This window comes from Semicossyphus pulcher, unplaced genomic scaffold (assembly GCF_022749685.1).
Source record: "Semicossyphus pulcher isolate SPU_LCO1_2020_fin unplaced genomic scaffold, fSemPul1.0.p SCAF_18, whole genome shotgun sequence".
Classification (NCBI taxonomy): domain Eukaryota; kingdom Metazoa; phylum Chordata; class Actinopteri; order Labriformes; family Labridae; genus Semicossyphus; species Semicossyphus pulcher.
This window is the reverse complement of record NW_027211691.1, coordinates 15,806,637-15,817,599: the sequence shown is the minus strand read 5'-3', so window position 1 is coordinate 15,817,599 and position 10,963 is coordinate 15,806,637.

The window sequence follows — 10,963 nt, the reverse complement described above, 5'->3', positions numbered from 1 at the left end:
GAAACAAATGACTCCAAAGAGATGCATAAGAAGTCTACAATGAGTAAAAAACACAATTCAGATGTAAAGTAAACACAGATATGCATGAGAAGCACAAGCACACAGATGCAAAACAACAACAGGGATGCTACGAGACTACAAAGAGATGTTAAAAAACCTCAAAGAGACACAAAACCTCAGCAAACAGGTGCACATTTTTCCACAAATATACGCTAAAAAAGTTCAAAGAGATGCAAAAAACTACAAAGAGAAGCATAAAAACTGCATGGAGATGCAAATCTTGCAATAAGAGACACAAATCAACCACAAAGAGACACATGGTGCAAAATTAAGACATGCCAAACAACAAGAGGCACAAAACAACTACGAGTTAAAAAGTTTAAAGTAAACACACAGATGTGCAAAAAAACGCACAACCAACAGGGATGCTAAGAGACTAAAAAGAGATGCTAAAAAACCTCAAAGGAGACACAAAACCTCAGCAAACAGGTGCAAAAGACGCATACACATACGCAAAACAACTCCAAACAGATGCAAAACAACTTCAAAGAGACAAACAGGTGCAAACAGGTGACCACGAAGATAAACAAAATAACTACAAAGACATGCAAACAAAACCTACAAAGAGATGACGAGTAACCACGAGGAGATGCAAATCTAACATGAAAACATACAAAACGACCACAAAGAGACACACGGGGACCGAAAAGAGAAGCAAAATGAGCACGAAAATCTGCAGGACAACAGAAAGAGACACAAAATGACTATAAAAAGACCTCAAAGGGATGCAAAATGATTGAAACACGCCACAGAACAATCAAATAAAGAGATGAAAAACACGGAAAAGACTACAAAGAGACAGTCTGTGTGTCCAGTGCAGGAGAGGTGGGGGGACTTTTACATGTCTGTGCCCATTAGCCCACAATTTCATAATCCGTCCATGTGTCTCGTGAAAGATTTCTCCTCTGTCTGCAGTCTGCCCCCCCCCTCCTCTCCCCTCCTCTCTAAATCCAATCAGCACAGAGACCCGGCACTGACCTTGAGGTAGAAGAAGCACATGCAGCAGCAGATGCACGAGCACATCCACCTACACGTCTGCAACCCCGAACGCCTATGCATGCACACCTGCATCATAATGGTGCATTTGTGCCCCGTCAGGAAACGGGGAAATAAAATTTGGCGGATGTGATGAATCTGCTGATGCATGGAAAAACAGATAAAACAGGAGGATCTAACTGCGGTTGGACTGAAACGATCTTCGTATCAAACATGTTGCTCCAGCAGAGACGAAGCAGATCGGTAATAGCACAAGTGACAAGGTCTCACTTCTAACAGGCCCCGCGGTGATCATTACAGCACTATGATAAAAAATGCTAATAAAAATCAATGTTCAATGACTGAAGGGGGGAGCCACCGAGCGGGTGGCAGCACACTCACTGCTGAGGTCACAGACTGCACAGTCACATGCACGAGCACATTTAAGTGGAGTTTAATACGCACTGGGAGGGCAGCGTTTATCAGATAATAATGGTGTTAGGGCTGATGGTGATATTAGGCTACAGGATTATATAAGTCTGTAAATTAATGGCGGTTTCAAAAATCAACCCTTGAATCTCCACACGACCAGTTTCTAAAAATGTGCAGCAGAAGTTATAAAAAGGTGTGCACATTTACTAAACAGGGACGCCCTTTTGAAAGACACTATTGGCATCATGGGAAGTGTAGACCCAAAGAGTCAGGCCTCTCAAAACACCAGACAGAGACGTCAGTTGGATAAATCTGCAAAACCGCATTTTAGGTTTAATGTATTTTAAATTCTCACTTACTACGTCTGTGCATGACAAATACTGGGGAGACGAAACGATACGGCAATATATCGTCGACTCGAGCAATACAGTTATCGATAGACGAGTGCTAAATATCGATATTTACAAATATATGGCACCGTGACTTCTTGCGGTAGCACTTATGACTTGAACGAGGGTAACATGACGGACATTAATTAGCTGAAGAAGAAGTTGACAGCAGGATAAAAGAAGAAGACAGTGGGATGACGTCGGACAGCGGTAAAAGAAGTTAAGACATGTGGCAGCCAAAAATCCGAAGTTTTAATTTGTTCTGTAAATTTAATTTACAGACTGAAAACAAGTACATTGTTTCATTGCAGTTTGTGTCAAATTCTGTCAAAATGACACCAATACATTAATCCTGCACTTTCACATTTAAAAAAAAAAGTGTTTATCTTTTATTAGATAGGACAGGTGAAGAGACACAGGAATTGTGGGGAGTAGATACTGGGGGATGACATGCACCAAATGATTGGCAGACCGGGAGTCGAGCCTGTGATCGGTGCGTCAATTGTAAATGGACTGTACTTGTATAACGCTTTTCTAGTTTTTGCGACCACTCAAAGCTGCTTTTACACTACATGTCACATTCATCCATTCATACACTGATGGCAGAGGCTGCTACCTAAACTGTCAATCAGTTATCGCATTCATACCCGTTGGCTATGCCACCGGGAGCAATTTGGGGGTTCAGTGTCTTGCCCAAGGACACTCAGGGAGCTGAGGATCGAACCTCTGACCTTCCAACTGAAAGACGACCGACTCTACTCGACTCTAATCAGATGTCCTGATGTATCTTTATATGATTGTCTTGCAATATATCCAATCGTGAGTTACCCTGCGATTCCCACCATTATTTTTGACTTTGTGGAGATGAATCTGGTCGATCAAAAGATGATGAAAAATATATATTTCTGTTTAAACTGTATTTCTTTATTTTAGATCGTATCATATTGTGAGTTATCCTGCGATTTCCACCCCTAATGGCAGATACATTACTGTGAATACAAGTGGAGATGATGGTCATTGGAAACGGTTGCATAGATTCAATGAGGCAGAAGTGGAACAACATTATATGTTATCATAATTAGCATCATTATTATCATTATCATTAGGCCTTCACCAACTCTAAAAGCTAATTGTTTCCCGCAAAACTACTGAAGGATCCAAAATGTTCAGCTGGCTAACTTTGCTGTTGAGTGACTGGCAGGTGTTGTCAGAGCAAACACCACTACGAGAACAGCGAGGGTGAAAGTTGCGGGCTTTTATTTTAGAAGTCATCTGCAGTTGAATTAATGTCATGTTATTCAGTGCTCCATCACAAGAGTAGCTCTTTAATTGGAACAAAAACCTGCTCACTAATCAACAGACTTAACTGTAACTTACTGATGCTGTTAAATCAGAGTCAAAAGAACTCAACAAACTAAAGCGCCCAAACACAGAAAACTGATGAGATTTCAGGTGAATTCTTCAGCAGCACAATCTCATTCATGCAAAAAGCAAATCCTAAATTACTTTTAAATATGCTGCTGGTTATTCAGTTCTCTTTCCCCCCACTTTAGCTAATTATTTTATTCCCCTCAGCCTATTAAAACATTTTACTTTCTTAACCACAGCAGTCACTGCTGGCTGCAATTAATAAAGACAATATTATCAGCATTAGTGCTGCTCTAATCCCAGACATCCAATCTCCCCTCCACACTGTCGCCTTCTTTCTGTCCTAATCTAGCACTTTGGACTTGCCCCAGCGTTGCCCCGGTGGAGCTTTCACCATTAGATTTAAATACATTTCCATCTATATGTTAATGCAACCACAGGTGACAAGCCAATCTACAACTGATACGCGTTTACCGGAGCATGAAATTGGGATGCACAAACAAAAATAAGGATGAGAACAGCACGAGCAGCATCTCGGTGACGTACAGTACATTAAAATTTGACAGTGTGAGCAGGACTGCTTCAGCTGCAAGTCATTTCACCGGCTTGTTCTTTGAAAAAAAAACTGGATAAAAGTGGGTTTTATCAGCGTGGTAAAGCTGCGGACAGTGTGTGTGTCGCCTGATCAGGAGTGGCGTTGAAAGAAGACATCAACCGGCGGTCGTCTGGAGCTGAGATGACTCTGACAAGCGGTTGGATAATCAAAGGAGCTGCCTGGAGGCGGGTGTAAAGGGGGGGTCAGCGATGAGGTTAGAGCGTCCGCACTGAAGCTCTGCCAGGAAGTTTGTGTCGGGGCCAATGAGCGGGGAGAGGAAGCGCTGAGTCAGGAAGCCTGGCCAAGAGAGAGGCCCGTGGTGCTGGCATCTCCTCCTCACTCACAACGCTTCACACACCAACGCTCTGCTGGAGTCGTAACACACTGTTCCCGGGCCGACGCCGTACGCGCATGTGCACGACGCGGGGCGCGCACACTCGCCTGCATTCATCGGTAAACACAGGGATCTGACGCCAAATACCTGTGGCTCAATAAAGTGTGCAAACAGAGATATTACAACAGAATCAAGCTGGACAAAAAACAAGTCACTGAAGGGACTGAATCTGATTTGTGTGAATATATACGACACAAAGAGTGAGAGATAAACCTTTGAGGTGATCTATTAGAGACAAAGATATTTCTGATGTGTAGCAGCAAGCAGGTGCAGACACACCAGAGGGCTATTACACGAGATGAGGCTGTGATATCTTCATTATCCCTTTCATAGCATGACACAGAGAGAAGAGGCGAACACAAGACTCTAAAGAGCTGCTTATCAGGGGAATCTCTGCTGTGGCAATACTCTCTCTTTCTGTGTGTGTGTGTGCGTGTGTGTGTGTGTGTGTGAGGAGGCGGTGGATATGTTTGATGAGAAGGTCAGAGAGGACGGAGAGAAAAAGAGGTAGACAGAGCATCGCCTTTCTATAGCTGCATTCAATCGATTGATGACAAAGAAATGGAGGATTTTAACTTAAAGGAATAGCGCGTAGTTTGTTTATAAATTATCTGGAGGTTTAATTTTGAGCATTCAGTTAGCTTAGCTTAGCACAAAAACTGTTAGGGCTGTGCCAGTGCGGGAGGAAGTCCCGGTTGAACCCATCATAATGCAGCAATAAGGGTAAAAAAAACACTCAAGGTTATTTGTATTTGTTTAAACCAATTACAATTGATCGTCTTGGATGGCGTTAAGCCCAGGATGCAGTGACGATGCCCTTGAGAAAAAAAAGTGTTAAAGGACACACTTGTGTTGGAACATTTGCCAGTGTGGGTGTTAGCATGTAAGTTGCTAGCTTGATGGTTGTTTTAGTTTAACTTAGCAACCAAGATCTTGAAAGGGTTAACAAACAGTCTGTCTGAAATAGGAGGCTAACGGCAGGCTAATACGCAAAGTCTACTTCTTGTGAGTCAGCAAATTCTCCATTTTACGATGGATTATGTTTGGGACTATTTCTTGGCCGGGGGCAGCGACTTCCCGGAGTTTTGTTTTTATACTTTTTTTGTCCATCCATCATCTTTCGCCGGAAGGGGCCGGTGGCAGGTGTCCCTCTCCCCATCAACGTTTTCCAGCTCCTCCTGGGGGGATTCTGCGGCGTTCAGGCCAGACAGGATGTATAATCCCTCCAGCGAGCTCTGGGTCTGCCCGGGGTCTCCTCCCAGTTGGACTTGCCCGGAAAACCTCCAAAGGGAGGCGCCCAGGAGGCATCCCAATCAGATGCCCAAACACCTCAACTGGCTCCTTGCGATGCGAAGGAGAAGTGGCTCTACTCATAACTCCCTCCGGATGTCTGAACTCCTTACCCCATCTCTAAGGCTCTCTACTTTTTGTACCAAATTAAATAAACCAGATATAACAATGTATATAAGAATATAATTGTGTTACCTTTGGACAGAACCAGGCTAGCTTCTGTAACGTTGTGGGGTAGCTAGACGGATGGAGTGAAGCAAGAACAAGGAAGCGGCGATGTGCGTTGCTAGCTCAACAGAGCCCAGATTTACTTCCTTGTTGCAGCAACAGCTAACGGAGTTTGAGGTGTCCCCGGAAAAACAACAAACAGGTTGGCCAGCTGCTTTTCTCGCTCAGCTCTCGCTCGCTCAGCGTGCGTCTTATTCTTTTAAGAACGCCAAACTCCCTCTTCGCTCCCCCAGAACTACTTCTCAGCCAGTTACCCACCAGCCTTACACTATGTTTCCCTCCAGTCTTTATGCTAATCTAATCTAACCAGTTGCTAGCTGGATTTAAAGGGCCAGTTTGCGGATTTTCAACCTCAGTCCTATCATGCTATCATGGGGAGCTAATGCCATTATGGTAGAAAAACAAAGCAATTTGGCTCTGTACCTTTGGAGGACGCTATCCACTTCTCCAACAGGCCCTGGAAAACCTCCGCCAGACCAAGTAAAAAAGCGTCATCTGGCAGAGACCAGGGGGCTCGCTAAACTATACTTCCTTAATCTAGGACGCCCGCTTCCGATGTCATGTCTTGTTCAAAATCATCAGGTTTGAAATGTAGACTGCAGACCTGAAGATGTTTTAGACGATCCACCGGTATATTCTCGTCGTATTTCAGATTCTGTACCACTCCGAGCCGTTGCCTGCAGCGCAAACGGTAGTAGTTCACTCCAGCGTCTCTCGCTGGGCTGTTCCTCTCAGAGGGAGGGGCGCAATGCACGCTGGGTGTTGTAGGAATGCAGAATGGGCGAAACCACAAGCTGTTTGTACAACTTTCTCCACAGCTATGGCGCCAATTTCTAATATTATCGCTTCTATCGATTACAGAGAAGCGGCTTTTTCCAGGGGCGAACTGCTCCTTTAACGTAGGGCTACAGTTATAAGAATGGCATCAGTCTATTTATGAACTTTTTGCAAGTCAAATAAGTATATTCCCCAAAATGTAGGAACAAAATTAAATCAAATAAATAAGTGATTAGTTTGAGTTTAAAGGCCTGTTTGGAGGAGTTTATTTGTCAAGCTAATATCTGTAGTCTGTGTTTGTAGCATTCATAAAACACAAATAAGCAGCTAGTGTAATCCTCTATAAAACCCAAACAATAATCTCTGTGTATGACCAAATGAAACAAATATTTGTGATGACTATCAGATCAAGGATTCCTGTTCTCCTGCTTGGCAAATCTCTGAAAACAGCATGAAAACTCATTTCGATCTGCTTTAAAGCTCCTCTTAAGTCTCTCTCTCTCTCTGGCCTAAATTCAGCTAAAAGCTATAAGAACACTCCAGACAGAGCCCCTTAAAAAACTCTCTTAATATCTTTAAATGTCTGACAATGAAAGGCTAATAGAAATCCTCATATCAAGCTGTATGAAAAGAAAAAAGCTGTTTGGCCTCTTTGATAATAGAGTTCACAGCGGTTTTTTAAAGAAGTGCCACAGGGGTTAAATTAGAGGAACTGTTTCTGCAGATGAAAAGCAGGCTGGCACTGCTGAGAAACAATAAAAATGTGGATTTATTCCAAAGAATAAAAAACAAGCAAACATGCCTGAAACAAATACGTGCCATTTTACCCACAAGGAACAAAAGAAGCCTTACATAAGCCGGGTGAGTTTGACCTTGCTCTCTGCAGCCTTGTCCACTGTTCTTAATCTCAGGGGCATAAATTAGCAGCACCTACAGTACAGTCTGAGTTTCCAAGGAGAGCAGCCTCCTACCAGAGGCCAAAGATGTCTGCTGGAGTTTGTAACCGGGGCTGGGGAATGGCTGCACTTGTCACAAGGACTAAAGACAAGTTTCCTCGCTCAGCACCCAGAGACAGTGAAGCCTCAAAGTCAAGGGTGGGCAGGAATGCCCTGAATAGGCAGTTACGTAAAACTCGCAGCACCCTGTGAGGAGAGAGAAGGAGCTGCTCAGGACCTGACAATGCTCTCTGAAAGTAAGCAGCGTCAGAGGGCACAAAGTGTACGGTATGGACGTCTGATGGAACGGAGACGGTGTTACACGCAACAAATCCACAAAATAAAGAGCAATCAAGAACAACCTCTTCTCTCTCTCTCTGAAGACACTTTACGTCTCTTTGTAGTCATTCTGTGAATCACTGTGTCTTTGTTTCTTTGTGTTTCATTTGTTGTCTTGTTGCAAAGCATTTTGGCCTTAGTGCATTTCTTTGTAGTTGTTTTGCATCTTTTTTAACTCTTGTGTCATTTTTTTAGTTGTGTTGCATCTCTTTGAAGTCATTTAGTTTGAAGTCGTACTCTTTTTGTCTCTTTGTGGTAGATTTTTGCTTCTTTGTAGGCTTTTTGTAGAAAAATGTTTATTTGGTATGACACTGGTTTGTATATTTTTACTTGTTCTGTGCGGCTTTGTAGTCGTGTTGCTTCTCTTAGTAGTCATTTAGTGTCTAGACATGCTTGTTTATGTCTCTCTGTGGTTGGTTTGCGTCTCTTTGTAGGCTTTATGCATATTTTTATGGTATTTGGCATCTGTTTGCGGTTCGTTTTTGACTGTTTTTACTTGTTCTGTGGGTCTTTCAAGTCATGTTGCATCTCTTTGTAGTCATTTTGTGTCGAGACTTGCTTGTTTTTGTGTCTGTGGTTGATTTGCGTCTCTTTGCACATTTCTTTGGCCGTTTTCCATCTCTTTCATGTTGTTTACGTCCGTCTTTACCATTCTCTGTCTCTTTGTAGTTGTTTTGCTTCTCTTTGAAGTTCTTAGCGTACACTTTTACTTGTTTTGTGTCTCTTCTGTAGTTGTTTTATTGACTCTACGAGAAGAAATGTAAACAATAACTTCATACAGAGACTCCGGTTCAGAGGCCCTCTGATCTGTCAGGCCACCCCGCCTGAGCCTGTTAGGACCGCTCAGTAATCCATCCCTGAATGATGCCGTTTATGGGATATAAGGTAAGGCTATTGATAACAACAAAATTAGCAGGGACTAATCCGCTTTTGCTGTCAACAAAGTAATTGCAGAAATTATCTGGGGCATGTTTACCAAATACAGATACAGTGTCTCTAATCACCAGCACAATACACTCACCCAATCGCACACTGCACTTTATCGCAGCTTACTCTCAAGCTAAAAAAAAAGCCAATAGAAAAAAAAAGGAACAAAAACACAGCAATACCAAAACCTCCCTCTCCCTTTCTCTCTTTTCTCCCACCAGAAGCCACCCAGCGAGCACCAGGGCTAACCCCGCTGACCTGACCCAGATATTAACCCAAGCCTCCAGATGTGAACGCGCGCTGGGATTACTCCACCGCTGCATCAGGCTCCACATGCTTTCCTAATGAGGCATCCTAAAATGACCCTGGAGACAGAGCGGACTGTCTGCCTCACTATGTGCCTCTATTCCCATAACCCTCGCAGTGTGTCTGTGCAGAATCATCCTCATATCTGCTAACTTAAGGGGGATAAAAACAGCGTGGAGTCTGGTTTAAATGCAAGTTAATCACGGTCACAGAGGGATGCTTGTGAGTAAAAGTGAATCAGACCAAAATAAACCTCATGCAGCAGACAAAAGGCAAGTCGAACTAAAACATCCCATAAAACAGAAAAATGAATTTAATTGACATTTCACTGTACTAGGAAGCTTCTTCTAAGCTGCTTATTCTACTACAGACTCCTTTGCATGAGTGTCACCTGCAACAAAAGTGAAGTTATTAAGACATAAAGAGTGACCTCCTCTCCTCTAGTTTAATCTGTAATGAATGCATGAATGCCAAAGCCTAACAAACTTGTCCTGCACTGCCTGTCTGGTTCAGTTTCCCCCATCCTGTCTACATTTGCACCCGTCTCGACCTGAGCCTTTTGCAGAAGCGCCCTGATATGAAAGAATTTAACTCCTTCTCTGCATCAATGTAGCTATTGTAGCCATTGCATTCTTTCAGCAGCTTCTATTTCCAACTTGTGCCCTGTCGGCAAGTTAAAAACTTCACTTCAAAGGATACAAAGCTCTAAACACAAAGTGACAGCCAGCGGTCCCGACACATAATGAAGCAGAAGTGTGGTAAGTTTGATCGGCCTGCTAAGTAGCTCAAATTTGCAAGAGATCAAACAGGGACAAAAAATAAACAAAAATGCAGCGCTCGTCTGTAGCCTACCATTTTGATCCAGCGTTTCGAGGCTCAAAGGAGTCCCAGAATAACTCCTTTCGCACCAGTTTTCCCTCCGCCATGAAAAAGACCGTTGAATTGTCACATTTCCTCACTATTTGCGTTATCCTCAGTCTTTCTCCCCCCGTGCTGCTGTAGCATTCAGACAGACAAAAATGCAGAGGCTGCTTTTGCAGAAGGAATTGGTGATTGGAGCTCAGGGATCATATGGGCTTTTTGTCAGACGGTTTTAAAGGGACACGGTACTGTTTAACGTGGAGTTGCGAGACGGGCGCATTTCTTTGTACTGTACTTGGATTTTTTTCTTTTTTGTTGGCGCGAACGTAAGGTCTGGGAAGGACATGCAGACATATGGCGCAAAGCTTGATGCGCTTCCTCTTACTGTGCGCTCCTGCAACCGCGTGACGTCACACAGGCAGACAGATGCGGAGGTCAGGAAGTTCATTCCCATTTTTTAGAAGTCGTTTAAACCTAAGTTAGATAATACTCACTGGAGATAATGACATAAAAAACAGCACTTCATAATGTGAAACAGACAAATGGAAGTGGTTTCATGTGCACAGTTATCTAACCACAATAGATTGCAGAATATCAAATGGGAATTCACCTCCTCACCTCCTGAATCAGGGCCACGGTTACTTTGTGTGGGGACCCTGGGACTGAGATAAGATGTGGGCCCCCTATTGCCCCCCTTGATTCTTTCATTATATTTATTAGAAGAGAATAATCTATGTAGTTTTATGTTACTTTTATTAACCACAATTTTAGATTTATATGCATCATTTAGTCGACCGTAATCTAAGTAAATAAAAGCTTTAAAACTAGACAATAATTTGAGACTCCTACAAATGCAGGTGTCCCCTGAAGGCCTCTATATTTTCAGTTAATTGTTTTTTACTTGTAGCTTAATTATCTCAACCTGATTGCAATAAACAATGTTTTTTTGTATTGGATTAATCTGCTAATAATGTTTGAAACATCTTAAAAATGTGAAAAATGTTCTCAATATAAAAGATATTCCCATCATATAAAACAAAAAAACAAGAACAAATGGAAGCTAAAATTAGCAAATATTTTCCTTTTT